This window comes from Alosa alosa, chromosome 8 (assembly GCF_017589495.1).
Source record: "Alosa alosa isolate M-15738 ecotype Scorff River chromosome 8, AALO_Geno_1.1, whole genome shotgun sequence".
Classification (NCBI taxonomy): domain Eukaryota; kingdom Metazoa; phylum Chordata; class Actinopteri; order Clupeiformes; family Clupeidae; genus Alosa; species Alosa alosa.
The window spans coordinates 35,423,931-35,436,913 of record NC_063196.1 but is presented as its reverse complement, the minus strand read 5'-3'; the positions used below and the strand labels follow the sequence as shown (position 1 = coordinate 35,436,913).

At 43.0% G+C, this 12,983-nt stretch overlaps 1 long non-coding RNA gene across 2 annotated transcripts; it reads left to right on the top strand.

Moving 5' to 3' along the window:
* Positions 1–2,596: 2,596 nt before the first annotated feature.
* LOC125299466 lies at positions 2,597–5,575 on the top strand. 2 transcript variants are annotated; one of them, XR_007194369.1, is made up of 6 exons: positions 2,597–2,821; positions 2,895–2,968; positions 3,051–3,124; positions 3,621–3,800; positions 4,238–4,321; positions 4,643–5,575. It is a non-coding gene; the product is annotated as an uncharacterized LOC125299466 (long non-coding RNA). The 2 variants fall into 2 exon arrangements; XR_007194368.1 differs by lacking the exons at positions 4,238–4,321; positions 4,643–5,575 and having other exon boundaries at positions 3,621–3,978.
* The last annotated feature ends 7,408 nt before the right edge of the window (positions 5,576–12,983 follow it).

Below are 12,983 nucleotides of genomic sequence, written 5' to 3'. Positions count from 1 at the left end.
CCACCACCTACATAGCAACCTCCTCAAGTACCCTAGCAACAGCCTAGCAACCATGTCAAATACCCTAGCAACAGCCTAGCAACCACTTCCACAGTTACAACCTAGCAACCAATATAGCAACCAATGAGATTAACCTAGCAAACAGCATAGCAACCACCTCAAGTACCCTAGCAACAACCTGTCAACCACTTCCACCATGACAACCTAGCAACCAACATAGCAATCAACATTATTACCCTAGCAACCAGCATAGCAATCACCATAACTACCCTAGCAACAGCCTAGCAACCACCTGAAGTACCCTAGCAATTATTTTTACAAACAACAACTGAACACTGTCCTCTTTAAAGAATACAGTCTTTGTGTGTCTGAGTGGGTGTAAGGGTGTTTGACACACCTCCATCCCCTGATAACTTGTGTTGTTTTCAGGCTCAGAGCTGAGAGTGGTACTGGTGGGTCAGGAGATACAAGGATACAAGGATACAAGGAAGTTTATTGTCACATGCATATAGTTACTGGAAGTAAGAAATGCAGTGAAATTATGTCTGGTGTCAGCCTATTTGTGCATTAATGGGGGGTAAAAGTGCAGTAGAAGAGGGGTTTAGTAGATTAAGTGGCAAGGGCTGCATAAAAAAGGTGGGGGAGGATTGGGATTGGGTGGGGGCACCAACAAGGAGCACCCAAGAGCAACAGGGGGCAAGGAAAACTCCCTTACCAAGGAAGAAACCTTGGGCAGATCCACGGCTCAAGGGGCTAACCCAACTGCCAGGGGTCTTGGTGTGTGTGTTGGGGGGATGACAGGGGAGATGGGATAGTGTGCTGTGTATGTGGGGAGAGGGCAGTGTGCAATATGTGGAGAGAGTGGGGAAGAGCTCAGCAGCAAACACCATCCTGGGAAAGAGGGAGTTTGAAAGTAGGATAAGCTCCACACCTCTGACTCTGATCAGTAAGAAGAGAGAAGGTGAGGTTGAGGGTTGTAGAGTTTCTGTGGTCGACACCCCCGGACTCTGCAATACTGAGCTGACTCCAGAGGTGAAAGCAGAGCTGCAGAAAGCAGTGGAGCTGAACTCTCCAGGTCCTCATGTCTTCCTCCTCACCCTCCAGCTGGGGAGATTCACCGAGCAAGAGAAGAAAGGGCTGGAGACTCTGGAGATGATGTTGGGTCCTAATGTCTCCAAACACACCATGCTGCTGTTCACCTACGGAGACCGACTGGAAGACATCACCATAGAACAGTTCATCAGTGAGGACCTCAACCTGCAGAACCTGCTGAAGAACTGCAGCGGCCAGTACCACGTGTTCAACAACAAGCAGATCGGAAACAGGAGCCAGGTCCAAGAGCTGCTGGATAAAATAGATGCCATATCATGTGGAGGACATTATGAAGATGGAGGGCATGAACAATCAGTAGGGAATTATGTATTAGGAGGGCTTAATGTGATAATTTATTATATGCTAGTGTGGCCTTTCAGTAGCCTGGCCTTGGCCTGTCTACGTACTTCCGGTCGATTTCTTTTCCCTACAGTACTCCGTCTGGAATACACGAATCCGGCGAAACTACCGGAAGTAAGCGGGCGCCATTACTGAGCTGCTGCTGGGTAGCGTTGTGCCAGTGCTTCCTATGGGATTAATTGCGTCCACTGGGATAACAACCCGCGATATACGACTATCTCACTAATTATTTTATAATGTCGAGTGGAAAAACATGTTCCGTTTTCAATTGTTCGAATAGCACCAAAAAAAGTACTAGTTGGAAGAGGAAACCATGTGAAATACACCAAATACCCCGGGTCGACTGCCCCTGTCTGGTACCATACGGTTTGCACAGATTTCCTGGCCGAGCACAAGATGAGGACATTCGCAAGAAGTGGGTGAAAAATGTCAACAGACAGGGATGGGTTCCTAATAACAACAGCAGGGTAAGTTTTGGCTTGTATTGAATCCCATTTCCCTTTCAAATTGTGACAATATCAATGTGGGTAACCTAGCTGGTCAACCTCAGCTTGCTAGCTAGCTAGCTGCTAACTTGAACTTGGCTCAGATGTTGTTGAAAGCTAGGCTGTCTTGTCAGTGACAAGAAACACTGTTATTTGTGTAAAATATGGACAGTACTGTTAGATAGTACCCTATTTTTGTGTACTGCTGTATTCATTATATTTCACTGTCCAACTAGGCATGCCTGCTTATTATTTTTATTTGTTATGTTTATGTTTAAGGTGTATGGCATAGCAGCTAAGCTTATGTGTGTGTTTCTAAGCTACTTAAGGCCCATTCACACCAAGAACGATCTAACTATAAATAAATATCGTTCTCGTTAATATGAATGACGACGTTCACACATAAACTATAACGATAAAGACATGAAGATATCGTTGGGGATCACTTTCAGAGCGATTTTCACAATGATAAAATGCTAAAACCAATCAGAACCCATCGAATTTTAGCCGTCACATTCATTAACACAAGGAGAGACTTTGTTTATCTTTGTTCAGTGTGAATGCTTTTATCGTTATGTATATAGTTATCATTATCGTTATCGTTCTTGGTGTGAATGGGCCTTAAGACCTGGAATTCTCCCATGGGGATCCATAAAGTGTCTATCTCTCTGTCTGTAGCCAGTTGCATTCTCGCTCTGTCTGTCTCCTCCTGCTTACCTTACACACTGGTCTCTAACGAAGGGGGCGGGGCAGGCATGTAGCTAGCCATTCATTCAGATCCTGGTATTAGGCCATGGTATAAAGGTGCCTAGTAGGTCGGACTGTCTTCCTCTCGGTCTCTCGCTCGGTTTGTCCCTGGGTTTCACGCAGGAGCCAATCGCCAGGTATGTTGCAATTTCGCTGCATTGGTTAAGCTATTCATGCCTAGTTTTAATATTTTACTCTTTCCATCTGTAGCTCTGCGTCTCCCTTACTCTGCCGTGGCTGTATGGAACCTGACCTGTCTAGCATTAGATAACTCTCCCCTGCAGGTATGCATTTCCAAATATTTATTATCTCCCTTTATTAGCCTTACGGAGTCTTAATTGCTCTTTTGTTTATGTATGCTTGCAGCTTATGACGATGGCACGGCGTGTGTTTTAAGCGTTCTTTAGGCCTACTGGCTAATCAGTGACTGCAAGTGTTTGGTATGTATGAAACCGGAATGTTGTAGCTCTTGGTGTGGCATTTGAGACACTGATACACTCTAAGTGTTGACTATTTATGTTACAGGTAGCATGGCTTCGTCAAGTTTGCTTGTTTAGTGTGGTCACGCTGCTGTCTTGTCCATAGCATTAGTTTTCATTTATTTTTATGTTTACGTCATCACAGCTCCTCCGTGTCGCGGTAGCTGACCTGTTTGTGTTGCTCTTTGCTTGATTGGGATTTCCCAGGCGGGTTTGCTTTGTTTGTTTGTTTTTGTTTGCTGGTCTGTTGTGCTTTTGCCTTAGTGTGTGTGTGTGTGTGTGTGTGTGTGTGTGTGTGATCGTGTTTTCTGAGTTTGTAGTGTGTCTGCATGCCTAGCTTTTATCCCAGCGAGGATTATTTCCCTGGCTCAAGCTTTACATCTCTAATTGGTATAACCTACATGCTGGTGTTTGTGGTTGCTGTGCTCCTTTTTTTGATCAGTTTATGTGTTGGCAGGCCTGTGGGTTATCTTCGGCGGGGGGTAGCTAGTCACCTGGTGGCGGGCTTGTGAACTTCACTTTGGAGTGTACTATGGAATATCGGTGGTGGCTTGCTGTGACAATGGTGTAACACTTTTCTGCAGTGAGAGTGCACGTGTGGACACCTTCCTTGATAGTCTGCTTCCCCCCCATCCAGGTAAGCCCCGCCTGCCAGTATAATTTTCTGTTTTATTTTGGTGTGTGCAACATTCCCAGCTGATGTGTGCTTGTGCTATTTAACTCATGTCATGCATCCTACACGACAGTAGAAAGATACAATAAGAACACTAAAATAAAGTATATTTTTATGTTTCTAACCCCTGCCAGTTATTTTCAGTTTCAGCAACAGATCACACCACACTCCCCCCCTCCCTCTCCCCAACAGTGCTTTCAATAAACGGACATTTGATTTGATTGGAATTCACGTGTCTGCCTTTTTGTATTTGAACCTGTGCATATTGATGACTAAACTGGGTTCAGGATACCTGGTGTATTGTTCTAGAGTCCCTGGGCATTAGGTCCAGGGTGGCGTAGTCGACACAAACAATCTCCACTATTGATCCGGTCACATGTCTATGTTATTTACTATTCAAGGTCTGTGGAATACACTTCCCTGATGGCAGACCAACTAAAGAGCACCCATACCCAGTATTGCAGATGGGATATGAACCTCATGCTGTAAGTTGATTTCTTTACCATTATTCTTATCTGAGGGCAAGGAACATTTGTGAGATGGGGGTATTGTAGCTGTATCTTGCAGGGAAGAGGGTGCTAATTGGTGTGAATACCATGGGGTTATCCAGCTATGCTGGTAAGAACTATTGCTTTTTGGCATTTTATCCTTGTTTTTCATTTATTCTGTGATGTTTTGCAGAATAGATCCTAATTAAAATTATTTTCTTATTACCTCTCTGTGTCTAACCATTTCCAATAATACTATGTATTATATGTTACATAATAATGTGAGCAAATTTTCGTTGTTTTCCTGTCCTTCCACAGGGACTTCTGCCACCTGGTCGAGCCCCCCCAAAAAGATGTGTTGAGCCCCTTACAGTCAACGCCCTACAAGTTTTACTCGCAAGGTTTATGAAAGAAAAAAATAATAGCTTGGTTGCCTAGAGATACTCTGGAGAGAATAAGGCCTCAGAGCTTCAGTGTACATTATCCCAAAGCAACATGCATTATAGACTGTACAGAGATATTTGTACAAAGGCCAAAGAACTTAAGGAAACGAGCCCAAACATACAGTAATTACAAGCACCATAACACGTACAAAGCCCTATATTGCATAGCTCCCAATGGCTTTGTGATGTTTGTGTCCAAATTGTTTGGTGGGAGGGCTAGTGATACTTTTATCACACGGAACAGTGGTCTTATTAGTCATCTGATTCCTGGTGATCAAGTTTTGGCAGACCGTGGATTCACCATCACAGATGTTTTGCCTCCAGGAGTGACGTTGGCCATACCAGCGTTTACACGTGGCTGTAAAGAACTTCCGGAGCATGAAGTTACACGGACACGTCGCTTGGCAAATGTCAGAATTCACGTAGAGCGTGCTATTAGACGATTGAAAGGTTTTAAAATTTTGAGTAATATTATCCCAGGTAGAATACAACATGTTGATGACATTGTAACTATTTGTGCGGGGCTTTGTAACTTGCAACCTCAGTTAATTCGAGAGGAAATTGAGGGAAAAGCATCTGATCTGGATGAAGATGAGCACATTGATGAGCAACAAGAAGGTGATGAATACTCATGGGACATGGCAGAGGACATTGAGGGAAACCACTTGTTTTAGTATTATTGTGTACTGTATAGTTACATATGTGATGTGAAGAGCTGCCTGCCACACACACACACACACACACAGAGAGATACATACACACATAGACTCAAGTCTAGACAGTCTCCTACAGTTCTATTTTAATCTTAATCTTTAATTGCTCTGAAAATCATTAATTTCATTTTATTTAATTTTGTTGTGGCCTCATTTAACAACTTAACAAGAGGCAGTTTTAATCACATACAGTATGTACTATGAATAAATGTATGTACTATGAAAAAGATCGTACCAACATGTGTTGACTTTTGATTCAGTTGATTATTACTAAAATCAAGAGCTACATCACTTGAGTCCACGCACTGTCATTACACCATGTGAAATTCTGGTAGCTATTGCAGGTAAGAGATGCTCGAAGTAAACCTTCTTCAGGTGGGAGATGTGTTCTTCAGTCCACTCTTGGTTGTATGGTACATCTAGGATAATCTGTTCTTTTGGGGTCCATACCAGGAACTTGCATTTTTTTTTTTTGCACAATACATTGCTACTTGAATCTGATAGGCAAACTGCGTCAGGATTAGGCTACTCCTAAGGGCATACATTCCGTTTACATATTTCACATCATATGTGTTTGATTCAATCATTTTTTTCAGACTGCCATTGTGTGCCTCAAGTTTCTTTGGTGTAGGACACTTAATCTCAAGGATGGTATCTTTGTCAACTAATCCATCTAGACTAGCACCAAGCCAGTTTTCCTTCTCATGTACAATAAGACCTGTGGTCTCAACTGTCTGCCCTGTGGCCTCTTCAAACCATTTTCTAGCTAAAGGCTCAGCTGATTGACCATATATCGTAGCTGTGCATCCAGCAAACACAGCATTTAATTTTCTTTCCACCCAGTTGCTTGGGTCTGTTTTTTTAGGGACGTCTGATGCCTCACTGCTGGTAATCCTAACTTTTCTCTGGTCTAGCCAAAATTGACAATCCTGGCCCTTTGATTTTGTTTCAATTTTCTCTCTCTGATCTTTCCCACATTTTACATATTTTTCAAACACTACATTGCAGAGGTTACATTTATGTTCAGCACACTGTTCATGCTCTCTGGGTAGCTCATTGGTGGCTTTTTTCTGTGGGTGTGCAGTCAGCACCTGATGTAAAATGCTCCCAGGTATCATGGCTAAGCTGGCCAAGTCAGGGGATGAGAAGTGTTGAATGACCTTTGCATCAGTCTCAAATGCCATGGAGGTAGCTTTCATACTTTTACCCTGTTCATGGTCTGGCCCTTGAATGTTCTCAATCGTGTCTGGTACCACATTCCTCCAAGTTGATTGGTTCCAGGCACACGGTTGGTCCGTGCAGGCTGTACCTGTGAAGCCTCGAGTCACAGCATCTTTCAGCTTGTAAAGTAGACCTGCTGTATGACTGCAACACTTCCCTCTGTTAGCCATGCAATCACAGTGCACATCTACAATTTTCCATCCTTCCTCTGCAGTTATTTGTACAGTATGAGTGTTGTTAATGGTCTGTGAAAATCGGACAGGTCCTTTTAGAACTATATGTTTATCATCTGGTAGAGTGCATTATTTGACCAACCCATCCAGAGCTCAGGTAATTTTGACCCTCTATCAGTGACCTGTAGTTGGCATTTTGTTGATCATCGGATGCCAGGCGATGAAGAAAATACTCTTGAATACCTTTAAAACAACAGAAGGGGCGCGTTGGGGCAGTCGTAACATTACTGTTATGTCTGTTGTTAACGTTTGATTTGCTTGACTGCAACTCTCACTCTGAGAACCAACAACGCTTAGCTGTACCTTACTTTTTCCTTTTGAAATGTGAAAATTAGATAAACAATGGTCACAAATGAAACACATGAATACGTTTATTTGATATCCATTTTTATTTATTTATTGTTGCCAAATGGACAGATATTTTTATAGTTTTCTCGTTAGCTAGCCTAGCTAGCATAGTTATTGCTAACGTTAGCTAGCTACAGTCAGAGAGGGTCAAAGCGAGTAATCAAGATATAATAGTTCAAAATAGTCCCTAATTATGTCGTTATTTCCCTATTCTCTACTCTAAGCTATTTTCATAAATAATCTGTAAAATCGCTTGTACCTTCATTTGTGACTGGAGGCCACTGTCTAACATCATCAACCCAAGAAGCCATACTGCCTGGCTGTAGCTGTCATTGAGGGTGCGTTGTCACGGAGGTTTGTTTTACCAGTACCAGTAACAGGTCGCCGCCACAAATGGCAGCCTACACGCCACAAGATGGCAGCCTACTGCAGTTGGGCAAAACCAGCTTAACTCGCCCCTGAGGATTCGTAGCCTACCCAGGCATATTTCAATTACTACATCCCCGCCCTGAAGCAGATCGCTTGGAATACATCAACGAGGGAGCGAAAAGGACTTATACTTATGAAATCTTTGAGCAAATGTAAAATAATAGTTTAGCCTATTAACAGGAGTGTCATGAACGAAGTCACAGTGGAGTAGGATGTTATATCGTCAGCTAAACTTTAGTCATAGATTTTGTCACTTGAAATAGGCCCTTAACGCATCTCGGTCAAACTGTAGTTTAGTAGGCTACATGAATGGGGTCCAAAAATCGCTATTTTCAAACACTAAGAAGGCTCGACATAATTGGAACTTTGATCGGCGCCATCAGTTTCTGTACATATATGAACTCGAGCATTAAAAACATTGTTGGGTAATACACATAGTTCACTAAAAAAGAAATATTTTGGACAACTCACTCCTTGCAAGATGGCAGCGAGCAGAAAAAACAAGTGAGTTGTTCAAAACCTCTCTTTTAGTAAACTGTGTACACCAACAATGTTCTCAATGCTCGAGTTCATGTGTAGAGACACTGATGATACTTCGATCAAAGTTTCATGTTGTGTTGAGCCTTTATAGTATTTGAAAAATAGCGATTTTGACGCGATTGTATCAAAAAAGTAGTAGCCCTATAGGAATCCCATTCAAAAGGTAATTTCACCCGAAAACGACAACGCATACAAGCTTAAAAGTGGCGCTTTGGACGTAGCCTACTTATGCATTTATATGAAAGTTTGACTTGGGTACATTCACAAAACACTATATGATGCATTTTGGCTTAGAGTTACTTAGATGAAACGATGTAATTGTTTGCTGATAAGATGCACCCGTGCTTGTTATGGGCGTGCTGCAGAGAAACTTCTCTGTATGACGAAACGACGGTTGTTAGTGATTGGTTCAAAGCAGTTCTAAGGAACTCCAATGATTTTAAACCTCAAACTGTGCCCTCCCCACCCGGAAATAAACAAGCGCCTATGGATCTAGGCCAGACTCTCAGCGAAGTCAGAGTCTGGTTTCCAGGCTAGCCTTTCAGTTTCATACCCAGAGATTTTAGGGAGATTTGGCATGTGTTGCTATCTACCAGGAGGATTTGCGAGGTGTACCGACGGCTTTTTAACTCCAATGAATGAGGGAACACAGTAGGGACAAGAGCTGAATGTGTGAGCGAGTAAAGGAGATAACGAGGGAAAGGCAGGGGAAGAGAAAAGACAGATCTCAGTTCAATAAAGATTCTCATGTACCCTGAAAGTGTTCAAATTACTGATGAATTACTGATGTGCTTATATTGATTAAATCCACCCTGACATACTGGAACAGCTCAACTGTCTTGACATCATATGTGTTATGTAGATCATGAGTCCTGAACCCTTACGCAGAGTAAGCTAGATTGTACAATTTTAGTTTAACAAAATATGAAGGGGAAAAACACCAGGTGACGTGATTAACAAGCTTTGACATGAACATTCACATTCACAGCACATTTCACAATATTAGAGGGGTGAGATTGAGTGATGAGGTGGTATTGAGAGATGGGTGCAACACAATGCAATTTTACATGGGGGGCCTTGCATATTCTGAATCCTTCCAGCTGTAACTGAATTGCCAAATGGTGATGATACAACAAACTCTGCATGTGTGTGAGACGTTCACCTATTTATTCATACTGTACTTACTAGATTGGTGACCGTACTGTATGTATTCTGTAGGCTGTTAACTACAAAGTGATCTCTCACACCCCCAGAGTGCAGTTTAGTTCTCACCTTGTAGCCCTCGGGCACGTGCCCTTTAACGACAGCACATGCATCAGAGACACTCAGGCCAGTCACCTCCTCCTCTCATCTCCCCAGTACCATGTGTTCAACAAGCAGATCGGAGACAGAAGACATGTCCGAGAGTTGCTGGGTAAAATAGATGCCATATCACGTGGAGGAGAAATGTGGTAGTGCAGGGTTACAATATCATAGTAGACCAGGGGTGGGCAACTAAGTTCCCCAAGGGGCCACATGACAAACTGGGACTGTTGAGGAGGGCATGGGACAAATTTAAGACAATTCCCAAGATTATTAGCCATGTGACATCATATTTCATTATTAGCCATGTGACATCATCTACAACACAAATGAGTGAGAGAACACTGTTGGAAGAGGACCACGGGGGAGACGGGGGGCAGGAGGGAGAGGGAGGGCAGGGTGGAGAGAGAGAGAGAGGGCATGGTGGAGAGAGAGAGAGGGCATGGTGGAGAGGGAGACATCCTCCAAGATGTCTTTCATTCACACAGTTTTGCAGCACATTCACTAAGGCAGGGACATATTCTGCAACTCACATTTAGTCAACAAAAACAGCACAACATTTAGAATAGCGTTAATGTAAATGATAAATAAGAAAGACAAATAGAGAGATAAGTAGCATTAGCGAAGGCACAGAGAGATAATCAAATCAAGCCTGTTCCACTGCCATGATGGCCTTCAGCACTCAGGAGTGTTTGCCTCTCTGGATCAGTCAGCACTACTCATTACTCATAGTGTCATTGTGCCCCCTAGTGGCTGAGCACAGCAAGTCATGTGTACAAAGTCAACTCATGGATCGTTTCTCAAAGTCAAGGATGGGTCCTTCAAAGCCGCTCTTTCATGGACGTTACGTCATCAGATCTCGCCAAGCAGTACTGAGTACTGAGTCCTTCATTTTGAGATTTTCGAGGATGCATGCGTGTATCCTCTGTGTGCTTGGAACACCCACAATCCTGTGCGCACACATGATTTTTAATAATACACCTGTAGCTTCCTGCACACTCGCTAGCCTGTTCCATTGTGTGTTTTCGGTATGCTAAGAAGAAGCCTTGCCTCGTCTGTGAAGGATTCAACTCGGCAGGACTCGTTCTACCAAGCACCAATCCTTGACTTTGAGAAAAGCCCATGAAGTCTTCCATGTACAAAGCATTGTGGATCTATGCACATCGACAGTCTTGGGCTGTTTCTCAAAGTCAAGGATGGGTCCTTCAAGGCCGCTTTTTCAAGGATGTTATGTCATCGAATCTCGCCAAGCACTGTTCCAATATCAAGGGTGCTTTTAAAATTATATCTAGTTACTGAGTTCTTCGTTCTGAGAATTTCTGAGAATCGATGGATCCTCGGCATTCAGAAAACACCCACAATCCTTTGCGTATGGACGAGGCATATTAGAAATTCTCTGCCGGTGATTTAAAAAAAAAACAGAGGGAGATGGAGGATGCAAAGAAGCAGTACGCGTTTAAATGTAACTAGGACTTCTGAAGTGTTTTGTTAATCTCATCGTAACATTTGTTCAGGTATTTATATCATGCTCAGAAATGCATATGTCAATGTGAATGAATAGTTATGCGTTTTGATAATATTACTTTTTTCTTATCAATTTATCTGTGAGTAACTTAGCCCAATGCAAAGTTTGTGCAGGCTTAACAGACTAGCCTACTGTTACCATGGCCAATTATAACATTTACCATTGACACTAACATAATTATAAACATTGTGATTTGTGAAGACCAAGTCGAGTGTGAAAATACTGTAGGCTACTCAAAAGTTTGTTTAGAGGAAAGTGCAGCTGCACAGTTAAGGAGATGCCGACAGCACACACACACAAACACACACACAATACACACACACCTGTTGGCCATGATGCGGCTGATGGTATGTGTGAGTGTTGTGTCACAGCTCGGAGATTGTGGCGGGGATCCCTTGAATGTAGACTGCCCACTCAGGGCCTGCAGTCCAGATGAACCTCACACCCACAATCACACGGAGGGTTCTGACTGGTGATGACCAAAAAAGTTTGTTTAGAGGAAAGTGCAGCTGGACAGTTAAGGAGATGCCGACAGCACACACACACATACATAATACACACACACACACATACATAATACAGACACATAAATACAAACACACACAAACACACACACATCCACACACACATACTGTACATAATACACACACACAGACACATAAATACAAACACACACACACACACATTTGTTGGCCATGATGCTGCTGATGATGTGTGTGTGAGTGTGTGTCACAGCTCTGCTAGTAACACACACCCCTCCCTCCCCAGGCTACTTCAGAATCCTCAGAGGGAAGGACCACTGTGGCATCGAGATTGTGGCACGTAGTGGAAGGACCACTGCCAATGGTAAATCAGTCTCAGCCCCGAGAGGCCGTAGGTTACACTGAATTTAGGAACAGCAAGGGGCGTTGTTAGGCACGATGCGCTAGCGGAGTAAATTCAGTGTAACTCGAGTGGCTTATGTAACGATTTATCCATTGATAATAATTCTTCCGGCAAGAAAGATATTTCCTCTGAATGGTTGCCAAGCAACGTTGAGACACAGCTACTTCAACTTTTGTATCAACTTATGGTAGTGCAGTAATATAGAACAAAATGCGGTCAAGGTGTATGTTTATGCTGCATTTTACAACGGCATCGAACGCCATTCAGCCAATCACAATCAATAAGGAGCGGAACAATCAGTTTTAGAAAATTACTTCTACTCATAATGTTAGTCAAAAACCCTTCACCAAGTGCAACAGGTGAGTGACAGGTTCAGGAAAGAGTTTCTGTATCTGTCGCTCTCCTTCCAAACCCAATGCGGACACTGTAAACACATCTCCACTCAATAAAAGTTGTTCAGCTTAGAGGAGGTCTTTCATGCCCCAGCCACACAGTTTGCAGAGAAAGGAAACTCGAGACCAGAGCTGAAACGGAAACAGTGCAGCCAACATGATTTCCTGGATTGTGGTGGTGAGGGTGCTTCTGAGTGTGTGTGTGTGTGGGTGTCCTGTCTGTGGGTATGGGCTTTGCACGATTGGGTGTCTCTAAAGTACTTTTGCCGTTGTAAATGGACACCACAGTTGTTGTATCATAGTACATCACTACTGCCAGGCTGTTAGTTAGTATAGGTCAACATAGTTTTCTCTGACCCTCTCTAAGTCTCTAGTTAGTATGGGTGAACATAGTTTTCTCTGACCCCCCTCTAAGTCTCTAGTTAGTATAGGTCAACATAGTTTTCTCTGACCTCCTCTAAGTCTCTAGTTAGTATGGGTGAACATAGTTTTCTCTGACCCCCCTCTAAGTCTCTAGTTAGTATGGGTGAACATAGTTTTCTCTGACCTCCTCTAAGTCTCTAGTTAGTATGGGTGAACATAGTTTTCTCTGACCCCCCTCTAAGTCTCTAGTTAGTATAGGTCAACA